At 45.1% G+C, this 17,582-nt stretch overlaps 1 protein-coding gene across 5 annotated transcripts in view; it reads right to left on the bottom strand.

Moving 5' to 3' along the window:
• tmbim1a (transmembrane BAX inhibitor motif containing 1a) overlaps positions 1 to 17,582 on the bottom strand; it is a 51,687-nt gene that overhangs the window by 21,993 nt on the left and 12,112 nt on the right. For 2 of the 5 annotated variants that reach the window (XM_069913015.1, XM_069913017.1), the window contains exon 2: positions 2,199 to 2,258. The exons of 1 other annotated variant lie outside the window; for it this stretch is intronic. The gene's annotated coding sequence lies outside the window, so the exon portion shown is untranslated. Of the gene's footprint in view, positions 1 to 2,198; positions 2,259 to 5,347; positions 5,517 to 7,750; positions 7,794 to 17,582 lie in introns of those variants that run through there. 2 more of the 5 variants (XM_069913016.1, XM_069913018.1) reach the window with 2 other exon arrangements.

The raw sequence follows: 17,582 nt of genomic DNA on the forward strand, positions 1-17,582 counted from the left end.
GGAGACAGTCACATCCAAGAAGCAGGTAACAGAGAGACTGTTAGGAGAGGGAACGGGAACAGACAGAGCATCCCTGTGGCCGTTCCCATTAGCTATAATACAGTTTTGGATACTGATAAGGGGGAGGGGGGGGGGAACGATCTACCAGGGGCAAGCCGTAGTGGTCATGTCTCTGGCACAGAGTCTGGCCCTTCAGCTCAGAAGGGAAGGGGAGAGAAGAGGAAGAGGAGAGCTTTGGTGATTAGGGATTCGATAGAGGAATGGATAGGAACTTCTGTGATCAAGATGGAGACTCCCGGATGGTGTGTTGCTTCTCAGGTGCCAAGGTCGGGGACGTCTCTGATCGAGTTCATAGCATTTTGGAGGGGGAGGGTGAGCAGCTGGATATGGTGGTCCACGTGGGGACCCATGACATTGATAGGAGTGGGGATGAGGTCCCGAAGAGGGAATATAGGGAGTTAAGAAAGAAGTTAAATAGCAGGACCTTGGGGGTCGTAATCTCAGTATTGCTGTCTGTGCCGCGTGCCAGAGGGTAGGAATAGGAAGTTGTGGCAGATGAAGACGTGGCTGAAGAGTTGGTGCAAGGGGCAGGGGTTCAGATTTTTGGATCATTGGGGTCTCTTCTGGGGAAGGTCTGACCTGTACAAAAAGGTTGGGGGTACCTGAACTGGAGGGGGACCAATATCCTGGCAGGGAGGTTTGCTAGAGCTGTTTGGGAGGGTTTAAACTGGGGCAGGATAGGAACCAAAATGAGAGGGCAGTGAATAGGGCAGAAGATACATAAGTGGATGCACTGTGTAGTGGGATTGAGAGAAAGGAGAGAGTGAACCAGGCATATTCCAAGTGTATGATTAAGGATTTAATTTGGGATACATTTGGAAATAAAATTGAAAAGGGTGATGAATACAGCACTGAACACATGCAGCGTAAGAAATAAGCTAGTAATGCAGCTGGAAAGACGACGACGGCTGGGAACTAAATATCCATGGATACACAATGCATCAGAAGGTCAGGGAGGTAGGGAGAGGGGATGGGTGGTTCTGGTTAAAGATGGAATTCAATCTTTGGAGAGAGGAGACATTGGATCAGAAGATGTAGAATCCCTGTGGGTGGAGCGAAGAAATGAAGGGTAAAAAGACCCCAACGGGAGTTGTATACAGGTCTCCAAACAGTCACCAGGATGTGGTGCGCAAACTACAGAGGGGGATAGAGAAAGCAGGCAGAAAGGGCATGGGGGATTTCAATGCGCAGGGGGATTGGGAAAACCAGGTTGGCGCTGGATCCCAAGAGAAGGAATTTATTGAATGCCTTCAGGATTCTGGATTGGGTATTGAGCACCGAACCAGAGTTGATGAGGGAGCTGACGATGAGGGACCCCCTATCAGGCAGTGATTGCAATAGGATAGAATTCACCCTGCAGTTTGGGGGGGGGGGGGTGTGGGGGAGAAGCTAAAATCAGAGGTGTCAGTGAACGAGCGGAATAAAGTGAACGACACTGGGATGAGGGAGGAACTGGCCAAGGTTGTTTGGAAAGGCCCACGAGCAGGGAGGTCGGCTGGAGTTTCTGTGAGAAGTAAGAAAGGTGCAGGGCAGATATAGAGTATTCCCAAAAAGAAGAAACATTTGCGTGGAAAAAGTAAAAGAGAGGGTTTACAAGGAAGCAAAAATTAGAGGGAAGGTAGAGGGCAGGGAAGCTTTTAAAAGTGTATAGAAGGCAACTACGAAGGAAAAGATGAACTTTGACAGAAGCTACCAAATAATATCAAAAAGGATACTGAAAGCTTTATTCAGTATATTAAGAGTAAAATAGAGGCAAGAATAGATATCGGAAAATGACGCTGGAGAAACTGTAATTGGAGACAAGGAGATGGCAGAGGAACTGAATGAGTACTTTGCATCAGTCTTCACTGTGGAAGACATTCGCAGTGTACTGGACCTTCAAGGATGTCAGGGAAGAGAGAGGAGTGCAGTCACGATCACCAGAGAGAAGGTGCTTGGGAAGCTGAAAGGTCCAAGGGTGGACAAATCTCCTGGACCAAATGGAATGCATCCTTGATATCTGAAAGAAGTAGCTGTAGAGCTTGCGGGGGCATGGGTAATGATCTTCCAGAATCATGGAGGACTGGAAAATTGTAAAGTTCATTCCACTATTTAAAAAGGGAGGGAGACAGCCAAGAGGAAATTGTAAACCTGCTCACCTGACGTCGGTGGTTTGGAAGTTGCTGGAGTCGATTGTCAAGGATGAGGTTCCGGAGTACCTGGAGGTGCAAGACAAGATGGGCCCAAGTCAGCATGGTTTCCTGAAGGGAAAACCTTGCCTGACAGACCTTCTCCAACCTTTTGAGGAAACCACAAGTAGGCTGGACCAAGGAGATACAGTGGATGTTGAGTATTTGGACTTTCAAAAGGCCTTTCGATAAGGTGCTTCACGTGAGGCTGATGAGCAAGATGTGAGCGCATGGAATTAGAGGAAGGATACCAGCATGGCAAGAGCATTGGCTGGTCAGTAGGAGAGTGTCACTAAAGGGACTCTATTCTGGTTGGTTATCCGTACATTCCAAAATCAATTGCTTTGTGGCTAAGTTTGCAATTGATACAAAGATAGGTGGAGGGGCAGGTTGGAAGGAGGAAATGGATAGGCTGCAGAGAGACTTCAATAGATGAGGAGAATGGGTAAAGAAACAGCAAATGAAATACCGGGCCTTCTAGTCCATGCCACCTAGTACCATTGACCCACACCAGGCCCATAACCTTCCACACCTCTCTCATCCATAAACCTATCCAACTTTTCCTTAAATATTAAAATCAAACCCCTATCGACCACTTTGGCCAGAAGCTCATTCCACATTCCCACCACCCTGAGTGAAGAAATTCCCCTAAACATTTCCCCCTTCAATCTCAATCCATGTCCTCTTGTCTGAATCTTCCCCACGCTCAATGGAAAAACCCTGTCCGCATTGACTCTGTCTGCCCCCCTCATAATTTTAAATACCTCGATCAAATCTCCCCTCAATCTTCTACACTCCATGGAATAAAGACCTAGCCTGTTTAACCTTTCCCTGTAACTCAAACCCTGAAACCCAGGCAACATTCTTGTAAATCTCTGCACTCTCTCTGTTTTGTTGACATCCTTCTTATAATTCGGTGACTAAAACTTCACATAATATTCCAAGTTTGGCCTTACCAATGCTTTATATAACTTTAACATGCCATCCCAACTCCTGTACTCAATACTCCGATTTATGAAGCCATCATACCAAAAGCTTTCTTCACCACCCTGTCGACATGAGACTCCACCTTCAGGGAATTATGTGCCAGAATTCCCAAATCCCTTTGTTCTACTGCACTCCTCAATTGTCTCCTATTTAACATGTATGACCTTTACTGATTATTCCTACCAAAATGCAGCACCTCACACCTATCAGTATTAAACACCATCTGCCATCTTTCAACCCACTCTTCTAACTGGCCTAAATCCCACTTCACTGTCCACACCACCACCAATCTTCATATCATCTGAATACTTATCAATCCAATTTATCACCTCATCATCCAAATCATTAATATATATGACAAACAACAATGGTCCCAGGACCGATCCCTGAGGAACTCCACTAGTCACTGGCCTCCAATTTGACAAACAATTTTCCACCACTACTCTCTGGCATCTCCCAACCAACCATTGCTGAATTCATTTCACTACTTCAAAATTAATACCTAATGATTGAACCTTCCTAACTAACCTCTTATACAGAACCTTGACAAAGGCCTTACTGAAGCCCATATAGACCACATCCACAGCCTTCCCTTGTCAACCTTCTTAGTATCGTCCTAGAAAAACTATAAGATTTGTTAAACATGATTTGCCACGCACAAAACCACATTAACCATTCCTAGTCCCTGTCTTTCCAAATAATTGTATATTCTATCTCTAAGAACACTCTCCATTAATTTACCCACCACTGACGTCAGACTCAAAGGCCTATAATTATCTGGTTTACTTTTAGAGTCTTTTTTTAAACAGTGAGCTCCCCTCCAATCGTTTGGCACCTCCCCCATGGCTCCTGGCTAATGACATTTTAAATATTTCTGTCTTGATTCTCTTTAAAATAGCCAGTATTACCTCCTCATTAATCTGTATATTTTACATGACCTCACTACCAGTTTTCCTTACTTCACCTGACTCAATATTCCTTTCCTTAGTGAATATTGAAGAAAAAAAATTTACAATTTCCCTCATCTCTTCTGACTCCTCACAGAGCCAACCTCTCTGGTCCTCAAGGGGCCCAAGCCTATCCCTCACTATTCTTTTACTTTTACTGTACCTGTAAAGACCCTTTGGATTATTTTTTGCCTTGCCTGCCACAGCAGCTTCATCTCTCCTTTTAGCCTTTCTAATTTCTTTTTACACTCCTTCTACTCCTCCAGCATCTCATCTATTTCCCGCCGTCTCCACCTGTTGTCCACATCCTTCTCCCTCCGAACCAAATTCCCAATGTCCCTTGAAAATCAAGGCTCCCTATATTTTCTAACATTTCCTTTAATCCTCACAGGGACAGACTGACTCTGTACTCTCCAAATTTCCATTTATCTGTTACATCCTTCCTTGAAATAAATGATCCCAATCCACACCTCTAAATCCTTTCACATCTCCTTGAAATTATCCTTGTTCCAATCCAGAACCTCAACCTTAGGCCCAACCTGATCCTTCTCCATAATTAACCTAAAACTAATGGTTTTATGATCACTAGACACAAAGTGTTTCCCAACACAAACCTCTGTCACCGGACCCATCTCGTTTCCTCGTTCCTCTACTCAGTTAGTTCTTCTATTTATTGATTTAGAATTTTCCTGAACACATTGACAAACTCCAACCCATCCAGCCCTTTTACAGTATGGGCGTTCCAGTTGATGTGTGAAAAGTTAAAATCTCCTTCAATCACCACCTATGTTTTCTACAGATATATACTATCCTCCTACAAATTTGCTCCTCCAATTCCCTCAGCCCATTAGGGGGTCTAAACATTGCCAAAAACAATGTTGGAAAGTGTATGGTCGTGCACTTTGGTAGAAGGAATAAAAGAGCCGACTATTATTTAGAGGTGGAGAAAATTCAGAGATGCAAAGGCTCTTGGGAGCCTTCATGCAGGACACCCTGAAGGTGAACCTCCAGGTTGAGTCGGTGGTGAAGAAGGGGAATGCAATGTTGCCATTCCTATCTAGAGGGAAAGGATACAAGAGCAGGGATATGATGTTGAGGCTTTATAAGGCACTGGTGAGAACCCACTTGGGCTCCTTATTGAAGAAAGGATGTGCTGGCATTGTAGAGGTTTCAGAGAAGACTCACAAGAATGATTCTTGGAATGAAGAAATTAGCAGATGAGGACTGTTTGACATTTCTTGGTCTGGACTCCTTGGAGATCAGAAGAATGAGGGGAACCTCATAGAAGCATTTTGAATGTTGAAAGGCCTGGACGGAGTAGAAGTGGCGAAGGTGTTTCCCATGGTAGGAGAGTCTAGGAAAAGAGGGCACAAATTCATGATTGAAGGGCGCCCATTTAAAAGAGATGCGGAGCAATTTATTTTGCCAGAGCGTGGTGAACCTCTGGAATTTGCTATCACGGGTGGCTGTGGAGACCGGGTGGCTGGGTGTATTTAAGGCAGAGTTTGATAGGTATCTGAATAGTCAGGGTACCAAAGGTTATGGGAGGGAAGGCAGAGGAGTGGAGCTGAGTGGAAGAATGGATCAGCTCATGATAGAACAGTGGGGCAGACTTGACAGGCCAAATGGCCTACTTCTGCTCCTATATCCTCTTCTTTTTTCTTCTTTGGGTTGGCTTCGCGGACGAAGATTTATGGAGGGGGTAAAAGTCCATGTCAGCTGCAGGCTCGTTTGTGGCTGACCAGTCCGATGCGGGACAGGCAGACACGATTGCAGCGGTTGCAAGGGAAAATTGGTTGGTTGGGGTTGGGTGTTGGGTTTTTCCTCCTTTGCCTTTTGTCAGTGAGGTGGGCTCTGCGGTCTTCTTCAAAGGAGGTTGCTGCCCGCCAAACTGTGAGGCGCCAAGATGCACGGTTTGAGGCGTTATCAGCCCACTGGCGGTGGTCAATGTGGCAGGCACCAAGAGATTTCTTTAGGCAGTCCTTGTACCTTTTTGTTGAAATCACTGCCCTCAGTGTTTCAGCACCTCCAGGAAGAGGATTGGTACTGAGGGGGCGATCATTCTATGGCAAGGGTAGTGCTGATGGAGGGGGGGGGGGTTTCACACTGTGGGAGCCACAGTGCAGGTCATGGTTCGCACCACTGGGAAGACGGAGAAAGATAAATGATTTAAACAGCAGAAACGGGATTTGAATGGAAAGGAGGTTTTGTGTGTGAGGTGAGGGAGTCCTTAGGCAGACGTCTTGTTCAGAAGACGTCTGCAGCTTGTGAGTAAAACTCCGTCTCCAACTACACAGTTCCAGCAATTAGCTGGCAGTTGCCAGGGTGGATTTACTCCACTGTAAAACTACCTGTCATCTAATTTGTTCATTGAAAGGTTAACATTGAAAGTTACTCCACTGCCAGTTCATCACTGATTAGCTTAGCGATAGATCGTTAATGACTTTGTGAGAGCATCTCGAAGGCCCGGGAGCCTCAACCACCTTCGAGGAGTTTGGGAAGCTTTGGCGGATCGCCAGGGAGCAAGTTCGCGAAGTAACCAGGGATATCTTTTCATCGCTCTGCTATCTCATCATCTCAGACTCTCGTTTCAACGTGGGGAATACGGGATGATGTGGTCCGAGAAGGTTTGTGCTAGCATGACTTCAGTCAACATGAGATGATTGTTTTATACAGTGGTCTAGTCTGTTTTTTGTAAATATGCGCGGCCCGTGTTCTGAAAGACCCGGGCCCAACAGGAGTCGCATTGGGTCAGCGACTTCAATGACCCGTGTGACCAGGAATTCTCTCGCGTCACTGGAAGACGGGAATGCGGTCGTGATACTTGTCTCCACCTATCACAAATGCACAAAGGCAACAATGGGGAGTGATGGCCCCAACCGTTAGAGTGAGTGTGAAAATGGAGGGGAAAATCTGTGATTTGCCTGTGAAACGCGAAAGCAGTGGGTCTAGTCATGAGTTGATTCACGGACTCACCAGCCACCTGTCACTTCAGTAGCTTGGTTGAGACTGTGTTTGACGGGGATATGGAGTGTGTGAGGGGTGCAGCTCCTGCTCGCCTGCGTGAAGGGGTTGTTCCTCAAGTTCTGGCTGCATTAACCAAGATGAAGAAGGACTATAATCAGGAAACAGAGCAGTTGGAAAGGGAAATAGTAAATATAGAAAAAGAATTAGCAATGAAGGAAGATATAACTAAAAGAAGAGAATTGGCGGATAAAAAAATAAAATATGAAACACTACAAACATATAAGGTGGAGAAGAACATAATGAAGACAAAACAGAAATATTATGAACTAGGGGAAAAAACGCACAAAATCCTAGCATGGCAGCTTAAGACAGAACAAACTAAGAGAATGGAATTGGCATCAAGGAAAAAAGACAAACAAATTACATATAATCCAAAAGAAATTAAGGAAAACTTTAGAGAATTCTATGAACAATTATACCGAACTGAAAACGAAGGGAAAGAAGGGAAAATAGATGAATTTTTGACTAAAATTGAACTACCAAAACTACAAATAGAGGAACAAAATAAATTAACAGAACCATTTGGAACAGTAGAAATACAAGAGATAATAAAAAAATTACCAAATAATAAGACACCAGGAGAGGACGGATTTCCAATAGAATTCTACAAAACATTTAAAGACTTATTAATTCCGCCCCTCCTGGATGTAATCAACCAGATTGATGAGACACAAAGCTTACCATATTCATGTAAAACAGCAATAATTACAGTAATACTAAAGCAAGGGAAAGATCCACTCACACCAGCGTCATATAGACCTATATCTTTACTTAACACAGATTATAAGATAATAGCTAAACTATTAGCAAACAGATTAGCAGAGTATGTACCGAAAATGGTAAATTTAGACCAAACTGGATTTATCAAAAAAAGACGCACAACAGACAATATTTGTAAATTTATTAACTTAATTCATGCAATAGAAGGAAATAAAGCACCTACAGTAGCAGTTGCTTTAGACGCAGAGAAGGCCTTCGACAGAGTAGAATGGAATTATTTGTTCAAAGTATTGCAAAAATTCAGTTTACCGGAGAAGTATATTAATTGGATTAAAGCATTATATAAGGGACCGTTAGCGAAAGTGACAGTAAATGGACATGTATCAAAGCAATTTAACTTAAGCAGGTCAACGCGGCAGGGATGCCCACTATCACCATTATTGTTTGCGCTAGCTATAGAACCACTAGCAGAATTGATAAGAACAGAAAATAATATAAAAGGAATAAAAATAAAAGACAGGGAATATAAAATCAGTCTATTTGCGGATGATGTTATAGTGTACTTAACAGAACCAGAACTATCAATAAAAGAATTATATAAGAAATTGAAGGAATATGGAGAAGTGTCGGGTTACAAGATAAACGTAAATAAAAGTGAAGCAATGCCTATGAATAATGCGGATTTCTCAAAATTTAAGAAGGAATCTCCATTCAGATGGCAAATGCAGGCAATAAGATACCTAGGTGTACAAATAAACAAAAATCTAGGCCAATTATATAAACTCAATTATAATCCACTAATGAAAAAATTACAGGACGATTTAGAGCATTGGAAAGATCTACCACTAACACTGATAGGAAGGATAAACTGTATTAAAATGAACATTTTTCCAAGGATACTATACTTATTTCAGGCATTGCCAATACAACTGACAGAAAAATTCTTCAGAGTTAAAGAAAATAATAAGGAAATTTTTATGGAGAGGGGGGAAACCGAGGATAGCACTAGATAAATTAACAGAATGGTATAAACAAGGAGGCTTACAATTGCCAAACTTTAAAAATTATTATAGAGCCGCACAATTAAGATACCTATCAGATTTTTATCAAACAAGGGAAAAACCAGACTGGACGAGATTAGAATTAGATAAAATAGGGGAAAAGATACCTGAACACATATTATATAAATGGGACGAAAAATTGGTACAACATAGAAGTTCTCCAGTATTACATCATCTCCTCAATATTTGGAAGAAGATTCATGTAGAAAGAAATAAAACAAATTATCAATTACCAAAACTAATATTGACGCAAAATAAGCTACTCCCTTTTACAATAGATAACCTTTCCTTTAGAGAATGGGAAAAAAAAGGGATTAAAAGAATAGAAAATCGTTTTTCAGGAAGTAGATTCTTATCCTTTGAACAAATGAGAGATAAGTACAATATAACTGGAGATACAGCGCTGGCATATTACCAACTGAGATCCTACTTGAAGGATAAATTAGGAAGCAATTTGAGTTTACCAGAGGGAAGTAACCTAGAATATGTGATTACAGATACAATGTTAATCAAAAGATTTATAACAAATATGTATATTAAACTGCAAGAAAAGGAGAATGAGGAAACAAATGGTAAAACTAAACAAAAATGGGAACAAGATTTAAATATAAAGATAAAAAAGGAAACATGGAGAAATTATGTTCTGAAACGATGAGAAATACAATAAATACGAGGCTACGTATGATACAATATAATTGGTTACACAGACTATACATTACACCTCAAAAGTTAAATAAATGGGACCCAACAGTATCTGATAGATGTTTTCGATGTAAAAAAGAAATGGGAACAACAATTCATGCAATCTGGACATGTGAGAGAGTAGAAAAATTTTGGGAAGATCTCAATCAGATATTAAATAAAATAACAGAAAACAATATACCAAAGAATCCAGAGATCTTTCTCCTAAGTAACATAAAAAACAAAGAATTTGGAATTGATTTGGAGGATGCACAAAAAAGATTTGTTAAGATAGCCCTAGCCGTAGCAAAAAAATGTATTATGTCAACCTGGAAATTGGAAGATAATTTGAAAATACAACAATGGTATATAGAAATGAATAAATGTATTCCATTAGAAAAAATAACATATAGTTTAAGAAATAATATTGAAATATTCGAACAAATATGGGAGCCTTATATTAAATACAATAGCGAAAACCTACCGGGGACAAACATTACCTAAGTTGATGGAAGGAGAAGGAAAGAAAAGAATGGACTCAGTAGAATTTCTGGTGTATTTTTGTTGAATGACAACATTGTCTGACTGGTTTAATGCAACCTAGATTGTATACCTAAAATGGATGGGGGGGGGGGGGTGGGGGGGTGGCTTGGGAAGAGGGAGTGGGGGGAGAAAAAGTCACTGTATATGTGTGAAAAAGAAAGTGTATATCATGGCTAATGTGATTTATGGTGTGAAAAATAAAAAATTTAAAAAAAAAACTCTGTATTTGACCTCGGGAGTGTGTGATGGGACGGTGTGGAGGGAGCTTCATTCTGTGTCTGACCCTGGGAGTGTGTGATGGGACAGTGTGGAGGGAGCTTCACTCTGGATCTGACCCCGAGAATGTGTGATGGGACGGTGTGGAGGGAGCTTCACTCTAGGTCTGACCCAGGGAGTGTGTGATGGGACGGTGTGGTGGGAGCTTCTCTCTGTGTCTGACCCTGAGAGTGTGCGATGGGACGGTGTGGAGGGAGCTTCACTCTGTGATTGACCCCAAGAGTGTGTGATGGGACGGTGTGGAGGGAGCTTCACTCTAGGTCTGACCCAGGGAGTGTGTGATGGGACGGTGTGGTGAGAGCTTCACTCTGTGTCTGACCTTGGGAGTGTGTGATGGGACGGTGTGGAGGGAGCTTCACTCTGTGTCTGACTCCAGGAGTGTGTGATGGACAGAGTGGAGGGATCTTCACTCTGTGTCTGACCCAGGGAGTGTGTGATGGGACTGTGTGGAGGGAGCTTCACTCTGGGTCTGACCCCGGGAGTGCGTGATGGGACGGTGTGGAGGGAGCTTCACTGTGTGCCTGACCCTGGGAGTGTGTGATGGGATGGTATGGAGGGAGCTTCACTCTAGGTCTGACCCTGGGATTGTGTGATGGGACAGTGTGGAGGGAGCTTCACTCTGTGTCTGACCCCAGGAGTGTGTGATGGGACGGTGTGGAGGGAGCTTCACTCTGTGCCTGACCCTGGGAGTGTGTGATGGGACGGTGTGGAGGGAGCTTCACTCTAGGTCTGACCCTGGGATTGTGTGATGGGACAGTGTGGAGGGAGTTTCACTCTGGGTCTGTCCCCGGGAGTGTGTGATGGGACGGTGTGGAGGGAGTTTCACTCTGGGTCTGTCCCCGGGAGTGTGTGATGGGAGGGTGTGGAGGGAGCTTCACTCTGTGCCTGACCTGGGAGTGGGTGATGGGACGGTGTGGAGGGAGCTTCACTCTAGGTCTGACCCTGGGATTGTGTGATGGGACAGTGTGGAGGGAGCTTCACTCTGTGTCTGACCCCAGGAGTGTGTGATGGGACAGAGTGGAGGGATCTTCACTCTGTGTCTGACCCAGGGAGTGTGTGATGGGACGGTGTGGAGGGAGCTTCACTCTGGGTCTGTCCCCGGGAGTGTGTGATGGGACGGTGTGGAGGGAGTTTCACTCTGGGTCTGTCCCCGGGAGTGTGTGATGGGAGGGTGTGGAGGGAGTTTCACTCTGGGTCTGACCCTGGGAGTGTGTGATGGGACGGTGTGGAGGGAGCTTCACTCTGGGTCTGACCCTGGAATGTGTGATGGGACGGTGTGGAGAGAGTTTCACTCTGGGTCTGTCCCCGGGAGTGTGTGATGGGAGGGTGAGGAGGGAGCTTCACTCTGGGTCTGTCCCCGGGAGTGTGTGATGGGAGGGTGTGGAGGGATCTTCACTCTGTGCCTGTTGAAGTTTGTTTTTATTTTTGGAAGCAGATCTTTCAGCCTCTCAATCAGTTGGTGGGGTCACACCCTGTATGTTAATGTTGTAGTTCCACCTTGTCAAGCTCTGTTGGTCATGCGCTTGGATTCAGTAGCTCAAGATCCAGGGCATTTAAGGCCGGTGATCCTGATCTCTTCACAGTCCAGGTACTGCGGAAGGCTATCTCAGCAACAAAGGTACAATTCCAAGAGAAGCAAGAGCGAGTCAGATACACGCCAACTATGGCACGGGAGTATAGCCATTACATCTCACAAGGTGCGTGGAAACATCATAGATGGCTGTGATGCTTCACTACCTGATGAGCTGAACTGCTTTTATGCTCACTTTGAGAAGAACTCAGCAGTGCCTACAAGAATCCCTGCAGAGGCTGATGACCCTGAGATATCTGTCTTATGGCCGACATCAGAACATAATTCAAGAGGGTACTGAAAGTCTGTGCCAACCAAAGAGCTGGAGTGTTCAGATATTTTCAGCCTCTCGTTGCTGCCGTCAGAGATTCCCACCTGCTTCCAAAGGGCATCAATCATCCCGATGCCCAAGAATAGCAGAGTGAGCTGCCTCAACGACTATTGCCCAGATGCACTAACATCTCCTGTGATGAGATACTTCGAGAGGCTGGTCATGGCCAGAATTGACACCGACCTAAGCAAAGATCTGGACCTGCTGCAATTCACCTATTGTCACAATTGCTCCAAGGCAGTTGCAATCTTACTGGCTCTGGATCACTTCAACAACACCATTATTCCCTCAGTGCTGGTCAACAAGCTCCAAATCCTGAGCCTCAGCATCCCCCTCTGCAACTGGATCCTTGACTTCCTCATGGGAAGCCCACAGTCAGTACGAATGAGAAACAACATCTCCTCCTCACTGTCAATCAACACAGGTGCACCTCAACGATGCGTACTTGGCCCACTGCTCTACTCATTACACACCAATGACTGTGTGGATGAGTACAATTCAAATCCCATCCACCGTTGTCGGCTGATTCACAGACGGCAAAGAGGAAGCGTTCAGGAGGGAGATAGATCAGCTCATTGAATGGTGTCACGCCAACAACCTTGCACTCAACGTCAGCAAAACCACGGAGCTGATTATGACTTCAGGAGGGGGCAATCTCAGGAGAACACACACCAATTCTTATCAAGAGGCCAGCAGTGGAGAGGGTGTCGATGTCTCTGAGGATCTGAAGAAGGCTTGCTAGCGGCTATACTTCATGAAGAGTTTGAGAAGATTTGGTTTGCAAATTTCTACAGGTGTACAGTGGAGAGTGGATGAGGTCTGGGCCTGATGTCTTGCCCACCCAGGGAAAGTGTACATGTAATACATCGCCTCCTTTCTCTGTGTAGCGATCACTGTGGCCACTGTCTGACTTGCCAGGCAGGATGTCACTGCAAATGGCTTTTCCTAAATTACTGTGTCTGTAGCAACACCTTCTTGAAAGTGTCCCCCGTTTTCACTGAGTTTGCTACGCAATGGCGTGACCGAGTGTCCGGCAGTATAACTGGATGGGTAGGCTGGGCTTGTTCACCTTGGTTAGCAGCCAGCCTAAGAGAAGGAAAATTCTGATTTCAAACCTGGGCAGATGGGGCTCGTTCAGGCCATGACCTGAGGACCTAGCTGTCACTGTTGCAGCTCGTTAGGCCATGGCAGATAAACCCCGGGTGTAAAAGGGTGGGACCACACTGCACTCCACCTAAAAAAATCCATTGTGCAGGCTTGAAGGACATGCCCATGACTACCATCCTTCCAAAATCTTCATTCACGGAGCTAAGCCATGAAGGCCATAGAGAGCATTCTGGCTGGTTGCATCACAATCTGGTACGGAGGTGCCAACGCTCAGGACAGGAAAAAAAACTCCAGAAAGTTGTTAACTTGGCTTTTGATATCATGGACACCAGATTTCACTCTATGGAGGACATTCTTACATGAGGCAGTGTCTTAAGAAAACAGCCTCTATTGTGACAGAGTTATATAGATATGTTTTTGGGAGATAAATTGGGAAAAGTTTGTTTTCATGCAAGAGGAGAGGACTGGCTGTCTAATGTTTCATTTGGAATAAGTGAAACAAAAAGGAACTCTGAGGTGACCTGAAAGAAAGAGATTATTATCTGGATAACCCTGAGGGGACAAGTTTCTTCGGCAAGACACTGAAGTGGCTGATTAAAAAGGAACAACAAATCTCTCTCTGAAAACCAACAAGAACCTTCCTGAACGGTAACCATTTACCTTTCAAGCACCAAATCCTGGTGAACTTTATACATGTTAAATTCTTTGCACAGTATAAGAATTGCCTGCAGCTAATGAACTTGGAGGAATGAGAAGTGAGACGGGACTGCGAAGGAAAGAACCTTTCTGAACTTACAAACACATGACATACATCTGCGCTTAGAATTAGAAGGGGTTAAGTTAAGTTAGTTAGGTCAATAGTGATAAGTTAAAGTTTGATCCTGTTTTCATGTTTAACGATAATTAAAAGCAACTTTTGTTTAAGTCACCATTTGTCTTGGTGAATATCTATTGCTGCTGGGTTTTGGGGTCCTCTGGGCCCGTAACACTCGTAACCAGGGGTTTCACTGTATTTCAGCAGATCTTCCCTCTTTCTTCTTGAACTTCAAAAAATGGAGGCGAATCTGCGACTTCTCTGCCCAACTCTTCATCCTGTCTCCAACCTTATAACCTCCAGTAACCTTCTACACTATCCACAACATCTCCAACCTGCTAGTTTTCCTTCTTTCTGAAATCTGCCCAGCTGATTTGCTTGTCAGTGTTCCAGTGGTATTTTGGAGCTTCCCAGTAGAGTGTCACACATTTCCTGTTTCTAACATCCACCCACACTGACTCAGTAGAAAATCCCTCCATTACATCCTCGCTTTCTGCAGCTGTGATATTATCCCTGATTAGCAAAGCCCCTTCTCCTCCTCTTTTCTCTCTCTCACCCTATCCCTTTTGAAACATCTAAACCCCAGAACATGCATCCTGTCCTTGCTTCAGCCAAGTCTCTGTAACGGCCACTACATCATAATTCCATGTACTGATCCATGCGCTAAATTCATCACCCTTATTCTCTCATTAAATTAAACTCATTTTAACCCATCCACCTTGCTACACATTCATGTTCCATCCTCTGCCTGGCCTTCAAACTCTCACTACACATAGTATCTCCCATTTCACTAATTGCTCCCTCATCTGATCTGACACCCTGGTTTCCATCGCCCTGACAAGTGAATGAGCTCAAGCAAACCTGCCTGACAGGATATTGATCCTTTTCCAGATCACACCATCCCCAGAAGTGCGTGGCACAGGCAGTAATCCCGAGATGACCTCTCTCAAAGTCACCACACATCTTGATAGGATAGTTAAGAAGGCCTAAGGGATGCTTGGGGGTGGGGCTTCTATAACCAGGGGGTTGAGTTCAGGAGCCGACGGGTGCCTGCCTACATTTCACTCACACCTTGATGAAGAGCTCAAGCCTGAAACGTTGGTTCTGTATCTTCATCTATTTGACCTGCTGAGTTTCTCCAGTGTCGTGTTTTCACTCCATAGAATCTGCTCTCTGTTCCCAAACTGTCACTATTGCTCTCTTCCTTCCTCCCCTCCCCTCCCCTTCCCTTCCCTTCTGAGCCAGGTTCTGTGCCAGAGACCTGACCACTGTGGTTTTTCCCTGGTAGGTCGTCTTCCCCAAAAGTATCCAAAATAGTCCACCTGTTACGGAAGGGACCGAATGGCCTGTTCCCTTTTCCTCTGCTGACAGGCACCCAGTTACCTGTCTCCGAGGCGTGACTGCCTCCCGAATGAACTGGAGTTCATCCAGCCCCAGTTCCACAACTCTGTCTGTGCACAGCTATAGCTGGGTACACTTCTCGCAAGTGTAGTCATCAGGGACACACATGCTGCCCCAGATTTCCCACATCCTCGAACAGGAGCGTACATTGCACAAACATGCTGGAGAATCTCAGCAGATCATCCTGCATCACTAGGAAGTCAACCAACGTTTTGGGTCTGGGCCCTTCGTCTGGTGTATATACAAGAGGACAAGAGGAGAATGTCACAGCCCTGGCTGCCATTCCCACTGCTCTGACTATCCAGTAAGAAAAGACATCACCTGAACCCACCTGCACCTTCTCACCAGAATTCTTCCATCTCGGTTCACCAAGCCTTCTCAAGCCAAAACCTCCACGTCCCACTCACACACTGGCCACGCCAATCTCACACAAGCACATACCTTTACTGGTGCTTTCAAGGACTCGCGGACTCACTTCATGTCTTTTCACTGCAGAACTAAAACTCTAGCCCCACCCCTCTCGGATCACAGCTACTAGGTCACTTAGTGGCCTCCAAATAGAGTGATCCTGTGTCAACTCACCAGCTGGAAAAAACACAATGCTGAAGAAACTCAGCAGGTCACCCAGCGAACTCAAACTAGTAAAGACAAAGGTACATAACCAATGTTTCAGACTTGAGCCCTTCATCAAGGCATGAGCAAAATGTGGGCAGGCACCTGAGTTTTTATCTTTGCTCTATAAAGTGCACTGTTTGACCTGCTGAGTTGGATGCCATAGGTGCTCTGTGGTTAGAGTAAGGGATTACTTAAGGTGGTATGCGATTGGAAATAAAAAGGTTGAGAACCACTGCCTTAAAGAGATGTCTTCTGGTATTTACTATTGTCCACCCTATCTCATTTCCTCATAATCCAATCTACTTCTACTAAGTCACCTCACCCTTTGACACTGTAAGGAAATATGCCCGAGCTCTGTCAACCTTGCTTCATGTAATGCTCCCCAATCCAGTCAACATCCTAGTAATCTCCTCTGCACCCTCTCCAAAGCAGTAATGAGGGGACTAGAATGGAATATAATTCTCCAAGTGTGGTCCAACCAGAGTTTTATAGAGCTGCAAAATCTCGCTCTGCAACTACAAAGTTTCTGTCACACGCTTCCTCTATCTCAGCATTAGTACGGCCACCATTCTCAGGAGTTCAGCAGGAAGCTCCCAGTGAGCTGTCGTGTCTTGCCAATCCTCCCCCCCCCCCCCACCCTAGACCACCATCCCCATCTTCCAGACCCCAGTCACTCTCAGCTACATCAGAGAGGCCACCTCACTCACCCAGCACCAGATTCCCGAAACACACCTTCCACTGCGAGCCCCATCAAGGGAAGAGATCCCCGGTGGACATAAAGAAAGGTTTAACACCTGCTTGGAGGAATTCAACAGCCCCACGAACTCTTGGCAATCTCCAGCCCAGATCCCAAAGGAAGAAGATTCAAGGTGGGATCGAGAACCTCAAGGCCACAGTGTAAGTGGTGGAAGGAGCATCCCACCACAACTTTCCAGCTGCTCCCTCCTGCCCGAGAATCTGTGTGTCCTACGTTGACCCCCATCCAGAGGATCTCTCTGAGACAGAGTAGAATTCAACCTCAAGTTCTGAAGTCCATTCGAAATCACTGAGCTCCCTCTCTGCCGCCTGTCTGTGTTATTCCTCAACTTGTCCTGATAACTCTGCATGATCCTTGGCAGTACACCCCAACGGATTGGAGGGGTTGTGGGCAGTGAGGAAGGCAGTACACCCCAACGGATTGGAGGGGTTGTGGACAGTGAGGAAGGCAGTACACTCCAACGGATTGGAGGGGTTGTGGGCAGTGAGGAAGGCAGTACACCCCAACGGATTGGAGG

The sequence above is a fragment of the Narcine bancroftii genome, unplaced genomic scaffold (genome assembly GCF_036971445.1).
Source record: "Narcine bancroftii isolate sNarBan1 unplaced genomic scaffold, sNarBan1.hap1 Scaffold_296, whole genome shotgun sequence".
Taxonomy (NCBI): Eukaryota; Metazoa; Chordata; class Chondrichthyes; order Torpediniformes; family Narcinidae; genus Narcine; species Narcine bancroftii.